The 10320-nt window shown below is 40.2% G+C and overlaps 1 non-coding gene across 1 annotated transcript; it reads right to left on the bottom strand.

Moving 5' to 3' along the window:
- Window positions 1-5292: 5292 nt before the first annotated feature.
- On the bottom strand, window positions 5293-5399 carry LOC141645481 (small nucleolar RNA R71). The gene has a single exon (XR_012544963.1). It is a non-coding gene; the product is annotated as a small nucleolar RNA R71 (small nucleolar RNA).
- Between the last annotated feature and the right edge of the window lie 4921 nt (window positions 5400-10320).

Below are 10320 nucleotides of genomic sequence, written 5' to 3'. Positions count from 1 at the left end.
AAGCTCCCCTACGACGGTCTCTGAAAACCCCTGCCCATGGCACTGGTACACTCATGCCTCTTGTGGCCCATACCGCCACAGTTGAAACAAGAGATACTCCAGCTGCTACTACTACCACCACGGCCACGCCCATAAGAAGCTCCACCACTGAAACCCGATCCCGATGAGTAAGCCCTCGCCTGGTTATGATTACCCTTCTTGTAGCTAGACTGACCACCTCCCTTGCTCTCAGCCTTTCTCTTCTCAGGACCCCTCTCCATGTTCTCTTTGGCCATCTCGACAAATCTCTCAGCTCTCTTTAAGCGCTCATAAACTTTCTTATCTGTAAGGACCCCAATCGGTAACTTCTCCATTATCTGGTAGGTCAGCCCCTTCTCAACCTCAGTGCCAAGTTCTCCTTATTCAGCCTCATGTCCTCTGCATATCTCGACTTCTCATTAAACTTATGATAGTACTCAGTCACAGTCATATCCGGAGTCATCTTAAAAGCATCAAACTCCTCCCTCGGCTTACTACGAACATGTTCAGGCACAAACTCCCGGCGCATAGCTCTCTTAAACTAAACCTACGGTATAGCTGACTTTCCTTGCTTCAGTTACAGATCTAGGGCACTCTCGCTTACCTTATCCCACCACTCTCCCATAGCATCTCTCAAGTAGAACGCAGCTTGTTCCACCTTGAGTCCTCGGGACAATAAACCATATTCAAGATGTTCTCCATCTCCTTATGCCAATTTTCGAACGTCCCCGTCTGCGGATCAGACGACAAAAATTGGCGCACCAGTACCCATATACTCTTTTGGATTGAAGCGGGCTATCGTAGTGCTCCCCTTGGCAAAGTCTACCCCGGCATCTTTGTCTTTCCCAAATCTCTTTAGGGCCTCGGTAAGCGCCTCTTGATGCTCAAGCATCCTGGCTATATCATCCACACTTATCTCTTACGCCCTAGCGTACATAGCAGATCTCTTTGGCGACGTTTCTATGAGCTATAAGAGGAGAGACAAACGTAAGCATATAGCCTACGACTCAAAGCATATACGACCTGTATAGCACTTACTCGATCGAGTAACAACACCCACTCAATCGAGTAGAGCTCACTCGATCGAGTTGCCCACTTACTCGATCGAGTACCTCAACTCCAGAACCTGACCATAACGTACAACAAACGTACTCGATCGAGTTTCCCAAAACAGCAGCTACTGCCAAACGTTGTCATATACCCACTCGATCGAATCCACTACACTCGATCGAGTATCCCCCACTCGATCGAGCCATGCCGACTTTTCTAGCTACCCGCATGCTTTAACTTAAAAACTTTTCGCAAAAAATATATATATATATATATATATATATATATATATATATATATATATATATATATATATATATATATATATATATACGTATACATCAAACGCAAACATCCTATTCACATGTTACTATAATGCCACATTATAAATCATCCATCATGCAACATTATTATCCACAACATATTATCAGATAATCTACTTCACCTTTTTCCACCACATCGTTCATGCCTCCACAATAATTCATCCAACATTTCCATACAACATATCATCCAACATATGCAATAGAACATTAGTAAACACATAGCGATCCCATGACACCCCATAGTGATCGGTTCAAAGTTGTAGGGCAAGTTTGCGACTTTAGGACGCCTCCCAAGTCTTTGCATTAGCTCCTAACAACTCTTACCCAGGTTCATTTTAGCTTGACTCGCTAGGTTCATTAGGTTCATTAGTTATAGATTCCAAAATCGTCGCTCTGATACCACTTTGTAACACCCCCATACACCAAGGTGCCTTACCAAGTCCACCAAATGCATGGAAGTACTACCATCTCGGTTACCCGAGACAATGTATATCATAAGGACCATAAAAGAACGTACTTTATTAAATAAGTTTAAGGCGATACATATCCAAAACCAAAACTGTCAAATGAAATACAACTGTTCCAAAATATCAAAACTAACTAAATGAAATATAAGTTCAACTACACAACGGAAGACTCTAAGTGACACGTGGTGACTCGATCCCAGCTATCCCTCACGCAATCCATCTCATACCCGCTCAATAACTGCTCACCAACCCCGAATGGATCACCATAGTTTTTAAAATAATTAAACAGGTCAGTTACTAATCACACAATATAAGATGAGCAATTTCAACAATACATATATTCACCCAACTCCGTCACATCTCCAATCACCTGACTAGCCTGAAGGTCTAGTCCTGCCAGATTACGGCCGCAACCAGTAATCCTCACCGCCAGTGGAGGGCCAGAACTGTTCCCACCTAAGCCCGTCTCATTAATACCGAGCGAAAACCCATGTTTCTTAATGTGCACATCCCCTTTGTGGCGGGTTCCACAAAGGGCGAATCAAGGGCATGAAGCAACTCCCGCAAGTGACTCCACTCAGCCGAGGACGCACCTCGCGAACCACATACAAACATAACCAACCAACTATACATTAACAATTACCAATTACGAATTCCAATACGATATAGATCAACAACATTAAATAACCATCAACAATCAACCAATCATCTAATACAATGTAACCAATAACTGAGTAGGGAAATCCTACCCGGAAAAGCAATCACAAAGATCGTCATAATGAGCTAATCAGAAACGTTCCTCTACGAAATCACCTCCTATCAATCACACAATCATACAATTACCATCAAACAATCACGATACTCCCAAAACCCCCAAAATACCCAATTAGGGGTTTAACTAAAATCAATGATACGACATAAAAATCGTACTAGAAGCTTACCCACAATGCGACGGTCCCAACGGCGTAAAGAACTTAGAAATCAGACTACACAAGCCTTGCGATTTGATAGCAATGAGAAAGAGAGAATTGATGTGACCATAATTAGCGCATATTTAGTCCCCGAATTAGCCTTGTTCCCATGCTTTTTAGTGCATATTTGGGTCATTTATTGTCTTTAGTTCTTTGTTTTGCATATTCTTTGAGGTTTTGTGTCCTTGGTAGGAAAGGAGTGCAAACCTTGCATTTTCATGGCAAAATGAGACTAAATTGATTGAATTCAATGACCAAGCATCAAGGAGAGACATGATTAGAAGGCCTTTGTACCTATTTCAGGAGATGAGCAATGTTGAGGAAAGATCCTTGCATCCTCAAGGAAATCCCCAAGGATTTTATGAAGAAAAGGGAAGAAAAGAAGAAGAAGCAAGACTGAGGAGCAATCCGTACGGATTGTCCTGAATCCGCCCGTCCCCAGCACGACAATCCGTGCGTCTTCCTTCAAAGACGCCCGGGCAGAGACTCACGAATCCGGCCGTCCCGTGCCTAAGACGCACGGATTCCAATCGAGCACAAATCCGTTTCTTTGAGCTTCAAAGAAAGAAGCCCTTCCTTCGAAAAATACCGGCGTCTCCCTGCTCAAATCTAAAAAGTGTAATTACTCAGCCCTTAGTTAACCCTAATGCATCCACCTAATTTCCACTATAAATACCCCATTAGTCTAATTAGAAGAGCTTGTTCTTCTTATCAATTATTAGAGTAGTTAATATCAATCAAATCTCTCTTTAGTTTTGTAATCAACAATTAATCAAGTTTTAATACAAGTTTTATTTCCTTAATCTCTCTTTTGTTCATCCTTTATTTTGGGTAATTGAAGATTATTTGGGTTATTATTGGGAGATTGACAACCTCTCAATCAAGCATCAAGTACTTCTTTTATTCTTTGCTTTATTATTGGAATCATTAATAGGTATAATTCTCTTAATCCCTTTTTAATTATTGTTAATTACTTTCATTTATTCATCATGTTTCATTTTGTTGGTATGATTGACAACCTTGCTAGCATGATCAACATGATAATGAATGAGTAGTGACCTAGCTAGGGTTAATGGGTAATTAGGGGAAACCAACAAGGGGAATGATTCATGATTAAATTAATATGCTTTCATGGTTTAATTGCTTGCTTGTTTTGATCTCAACTCATGCACATGTTATGTTTGATGAAATGCGAGCCTATGAATCCTTGCATTTTTTACCCATCACCTATCTTTTCAATGAGACTTGTAAGACATAAACCAACTCGAGTCTCATTAGACCATGCATGTTGTGGAGTAGGGAAGATTAAGTCGACTTGTAGGTGTTGTAAAATCTAATCGATTCGGCTCCGGGACCCAAACTTTCCTAGGATTGTAAGATATAACCCAACTCAATCCATCACAACAATAATTGCTTGCTTATAATTTGAGAACATGTTTGTATGATCAATTCCCATGAATCCCATATGACCCCATGATACCCTAGTGCTTTTTATCAATTGTTTACAACCCTTTCAATTCATCTTGCTTATTTACTTTCATTGCTATTTAGTTTAGTGACCTTCTACATCAACCCAAATTGTGACACCCCTAAGACACCGCTAGTTTCAATAGAAATCTCATCTCAATTCCCGTCCCTTGGGATCCGACCTTTACTTGCCTCTTTACTAATTGTAGAGTTGTTTGTGAAGTTTACTTGCCTCTCCTAACGACAAGTTTCCGAAAAGATTTAGTAAATATCCCGACCAAAAATGGTGCCGTTGTCGGGGGCGGTGTTATCATGATTTAGATTTTCTTATATTGTTATTAGTTGTGTCTTTATTTGCCTTGAGGAAGTAAAACTCCTCAAGGTTTGTTCTAATTGTTTTCGAGTTGTTTGATATTTTGCATGTCTAGAAGGTCACAAGGTGATTTGTTACCTTTTGATCGTGAAATTGAAAGAACTTTGACAACCAATAGAAGACTTGCTAGGAGAAATTTGAGAGGTATTAGTGAGGTTGTAGATATTCAACCAACTATTGAGTTCATCAACCCTTTTGCAAGAGAAGGTGAGGAGAACCCAACACAAAATACCACACAAAATCAACCCATAATGCCTAAGTTTTCATCACATTCCGTACCCACCGAGGAGAACCTACCCAATGGTACTACCACACCACAACATTTGACCGGAAATTTTATTGCCAAATCCGCCTTTATCCAATTAGTCGAAAGGAGCCAATTTGGAGGGATGCCTAGTGAAGACCCTCATTCTCATATGGAAACCTTTTGTGACTATTGTGATGCGATTTCTCAAACCGGTGTAACTCAAGACCAAATTCGATGGATCTTATTTCCTTTTTCTCTAATTGGCACCGCGAAACAATGGTTGAAGGGCCTTGATAAGGCCACTCTCAGAATTTATTCTTGGAAGAAGTTGGCTCTAGCTTTCTACAAAAAATTCTACCCACCGGAAAAGACTAACATGCTAAGAGCTCAAATTACGGGTTTTAAGCAAAGGGATGAAGAATCTTTGTATGAAGCATGGGAGCGGTTCAAGGGAATTTGTCGCTCATGTCCTCACCATGGACTTAGCGAGTGGTTCTTAGTACAACAATTTTGGAACGGTCTATATGAAGATTCAAGGAACATTCTTAACATGGGATCGAATGGAATGTTCACCGAAGTTGATGACAATAAAACTTGGAACAAAATTGAGGAAATGGCGGTCCATAACTCACAATATAGTAGACCTCGCAAGGCTACTAGAGGAGGAAAGCATGAAGTGGACTCCGTTACTCAATTGGGTGCTCAACTTAGTGCTCACATTGACACAATCAATTTGAAGATTGAAAAAGCTATGGCTAGACTTGAAGAAGCCTCAAAATCACCAAAGCATCATGTTAATGCCATGACGGCATCTTCATCAATCCCAAGTGGGATATGTGAGAATTGTGGAACTTTGGGACATGACTAAAGTGAATGTACGGGAACAAATGAACAACTGAATGCTTTCCAAGCATACAAGAGTGGTACCCCTTATTCCAACTATTACAATGAAAACACCAAATTCCATCCAAATCTCTCATACAAAAGCCAAAATGTTCAAAACCCTCAAACAACATACACCCCATCTCCCATGAGAAACCAAAATCAAAGACCCTTTTACAACCAAAACCAAGGTTACCAAAATCAAAATCCATACAATCAACAAAATGACCAAGGTTTTGATGTTCAAAAAGCGGTCCTCCAAATGCAAAAGAATCAACAAAAATTTTTCACTCAAATGCAAAAACATAGTCAAGCAAAGGAAACCACCATCAACAACATTCTAGCTCACACCAAAATGTTGGAAACCCAATTGACTCAACTAGCATCTTCAAACTCACAAAGACAAAAGGGGCAATTACCACCTCAAAGTAATCCCCCTACACATGAAACGGTTAGTGCCATTCACTTGAGAAGTGGTACAAGGTATGAAGCACCGAAGAAGCAAGTTGAGGATGAAGTTGTGGAAGCTAGTGATAAGGAAGAAATTGTGCAAAACTCCAAAGATGGAGAATCATCAAAAGAAGAAATTTCAAAGAAAAATGAAGACAAGGTCAAGGAGAAGGAGCCCATTGTGATTAGACTTCCTCCCTAAACCACCATTTGTAAATATTTCTAACTCCCTAACTTGCATTTCAATTCTTATATTGCATTTTTGTTATTTTTGGATTTTTATACTTTGATCAAGATAATTATCATGTTTGAGAGAAGTGAGGGAGGGACTAATAATTTCAATTGTTGTGTCGTGCTTTAGCTTAGTGTGGGGATGGAAATTGCCTAGGCTATCCATGCCTTAGTAGTACCCCCACAATGAAGAACACGAGATATGAAGAAGAATGGAAAAATGACAAGGGATATGCAAAGTACACGGATGGAAATGAATCCGGGTAAAAGGGGTCGAACCCGAGCGGATTCAGAAAAATACGCCCGTCTTCGGGCAATCCGGGCATATTGGGTAGAAGACGCCCGTCCATCATGAGCTGAATTTTTGAAATTTCTGACTGTCAACGAATCCGGGCGTCCTGCATTCAAATCCGCCCGTCTTCAAAAAGTCGCCCGTCCTGAAAGCTAGACGCCCGTTTTCTTGACTGAGAAAAACAAGAAAAATCCCTGTAAAGGAATCCGCCCGTCTTCTCTAAAAGACGCCCGTCCCGCGTTTGCAAATCCGAGCGTCTTCACTGAAAGACGCCCGTCTTTAGGCGAATTTTTCCCAATCCAGAACAGGCCGAATCCGGGCGTCCCGAGCAAAAACCGCCCGTCCTGCCCCTGCATTTCAAATTTTTTTTGGGTTTTATAAACCCCCTCCCACATTCATTCCTTCATTCCTTCATTCCTTCATTCATAACACTACCCCATAACTCCAAAACCCTCATCCTCTCCATTACAAAAACAAGATTCCTCAACAAGATTCACCAAAATCAAATCAAAACATCCTTTTAACAACAAATCAATCACTCCTCTTTCAACAAAAATCGAAACCAAGCACAAAATCTTCAATCTTTGAGTCGATTTTTGAATTCATAAAGGCAAAGCCTTTCATCTTTAAATCGATTTGGGTACACTAGAAATTGAAGATTTTCACTCTTTTTTTGGTTTATTCATCAATGGCAAGGACTAAGGGAGCAACAAAAGCAACAAAGGCAAAGGCACCAAAGGCAAAGGCACTCTCATCAAGACAAAAGAGTCTTCAAGCAAAGAAAGCATTGGCTATGGTGCTAGCTAACCCAAACTTGGAAGTGCAACAAGAACAACCTCCCATGGAAGCAACAACATCCTCTACTCCGGAAATTGCTCAACTTTCGAATTATCCGGAGGTAATTTTCATTTCCAAATCCCATAGGGACACTTTTTCCAAGTTTGCTAGAAAATCATTTCTATCCACCAAGTTTATTTGTGAAGATACCTTAGATAAGTTGGGTGTGTCCTTGAGGAAACTAGAGCCTTCTTTAAAGCCATGGGGTTGGAGAAATTGTTTGAATCAAAAGAATTGACATACCCCTCCCTTACCTTAGAATTTTTGAGTTCTTTGAAAGTTAACAAGGTTGAGACTATGGAGACCATCGAGTTCCGTCTAGCTAATGTTAGTAGGCGCATCTCCTTTGAGGAAATAGGTAAAGCTTTGGGTCTTAGTGATTCACCGAGTTATTTTAAGAATGTTGGCAAGTACGACCCCGACCCTCTTTGGGAGGCGATTTCCGGAAGGAAATTTGAGGACTTTCATGCTAGTCGCGCTCTATTAGTCCACCATCCGGGCATTAGATTGTGGCACAAGGTCATAGGGAACACCATCATTGCAAGAAAAGACACCAACCATTTCACCAAACTTGATTTTGTTCTTCTTGAGTCGGCTTTGAACATTGGAAGGGAATTCACCAAGCCTTTCAACTCTCTAAGGCTTTTGGTGGATATATGGCTAAACATTGATTGTGGGAAGAAAGGCACTACCGTTATTGTGAATGGAGGCCTAGTCACTCTTCTAGCTAAATACTTTGATCCAAACTTCAACAAGGATAGCAAGTATGAGGCGAAAGAGGGTGGTCATCTCATTGATATTAATACTATGATATACAAGTACAAGTGGGTTACCCATAACCCTCTTGACACCAAGTATGGATGGCTCACTAGTGAGGCTAGATATTTCACTTTGCCTTCAAAGATTTGTCGATTGAGTGTCCACCGGACCAACTATCTACTTCCCCTTTTAAAAGAGGCCGAGTACATTATTGATGTGACCATAATAGCGCATATTTAGCCCCCGAATTAGCCTTGTTCCAATGCTTTTTAGTGCATATTTGGGTCATTTATTGTCTTTAGCTCTTTGTTTTGCATATTCTTTGAGATTTGGATCCCTTGGTAGGAAAGGAGTGCAAATCTTGCATTTTCATGGCAAAACGAGACTAAATTGATTGAATTCAATGACCAAGCATCAAGGAGAGACAAGATTAGAAGGCCTTTGTACATATGATAGTAGATGAGCAATGTTGGGAAAGAATCCTTGCATCCCCAAGGAAATCCCCAAGGATTTTATGAAGAAAAGGGAAGAAAAAAAGAAGAAACAATGCTGAGCTACAATCCGAGCGGATTGCCCTGAATCCGCCCGTCCTCCACAGCACAATCCGTGCGTCTTCTGCCAAAGACGCCCAGGTAAGCAGCCACCAGAATCCGCCCAGATTCCCATGAAGACGCCCGTCTTCCCCTGCTACAATCCGCCCGTCCCGACACCAATACGCCCGGATTCCAGCCCAGCACAATTTCATCTTCCTCAAGCTTGAAAGAAAGAAGCCCTTCCTTCCAAAAATACCGGCGTCTCCCTGCTCAATCTAAAAAGTGTAATTACTAGTTTAGTCCTTAGTTAACCCTAATGCATCCACCTAATTTCCACTATAAATACCCCATTAGTCTAATTAGAAGAGCATGTTCTTCTTATCAATTATTAGAGTAGTTAATATCAATCAAATCTCTCTTTAGTATTGTAATCAACAATTAATCAAGTTTTAATACAAGTTTTACTTCCTTAATCTCTCTTTTGTTCATCCTTTATTTTGGGTAATTGAAGATTATTTGGGTTATTATTAGGAGATTGACAACCTCTCAATCAAGCATCAAGTACTTTTATTCTTTGCTTTATTATTGGAATGATTAGTAGGTATAATTCTCTTAATCCCTTTTAAATTACTGTTAATTACTTTCATTTGTTCATCATGTTTCATTTTGTTGGTATGATTGACAACCTTGCTAGCATGATCAACATGATAATGAGTGAGTAGTGACCTAGCTAGGGTTAATGGGTAATTAGCGGAAACCAACATGGGGAATGATTCATGCTTAAATTAATATGCTTTCATGATTTATTTGCTTGCTTGTTTTGATCTCAACTCATGCACATGTTATGTTTGATGAAATGTGAGCCTATGAATCCTTGCATTTTTTACCCATCACCTATCTTTTCAATGAGACTTGTAAGACATAAACCAACTCGAGTCTCATTAGACCATGCATGTTGTTGAGTAGGGAAGATTAAGTCGACTTGTAGGTGTTGTACAATCTAATCGAATCGGCTCCGGGACCCAAACTTTCCTAGGATTGTAAGATATAACCCACCTCAATCCATCACAATAATAATTGCTTGCTTATAATTTGAGAACGTGTTTGTATGATCAATTCCCATGATTCCTCTATGACCCCATGATACCCTAGTGCTTTTTATCAATTGTTTACAACTTTTTTATTTCATCTTGCTTATTTACTTTCATTGCTATTTAGTTAGTGACCTTCTACATCAACCCAAATTGTGACACCCCTAAGACACCACTAGTTCAATAGAAATCTCATCTCAATTCCCGTCCCTTGGGATCCGACCTTTAGTTACCTCTTTACTAATTGTAGAGTTGTTTCTGAAGTTAGAAATTGTATTTTGATTCGGACGTGACCCAACGACAACATCTATTCAATTGTGAACACGAAA

Source organism: Silene latifolia, chromosome 2 (assembly GCF_048544455.1).
Source record: "Silene latifolia isolate original U9 population chromosome 2, ASM4854445v1, whole genome shotgun sequence".
NCBI classification, from domain to species: domain Eukaryota; kingdom Viridiplantae; phylum Streptophyta; class Magnoliopsida; order Caryophyllales; family Caryophyllaceae; genus Silene; species Silene latifolia.
This window is presented reverse-complemented; position numbering and strand designations above follow the sequence as displayed.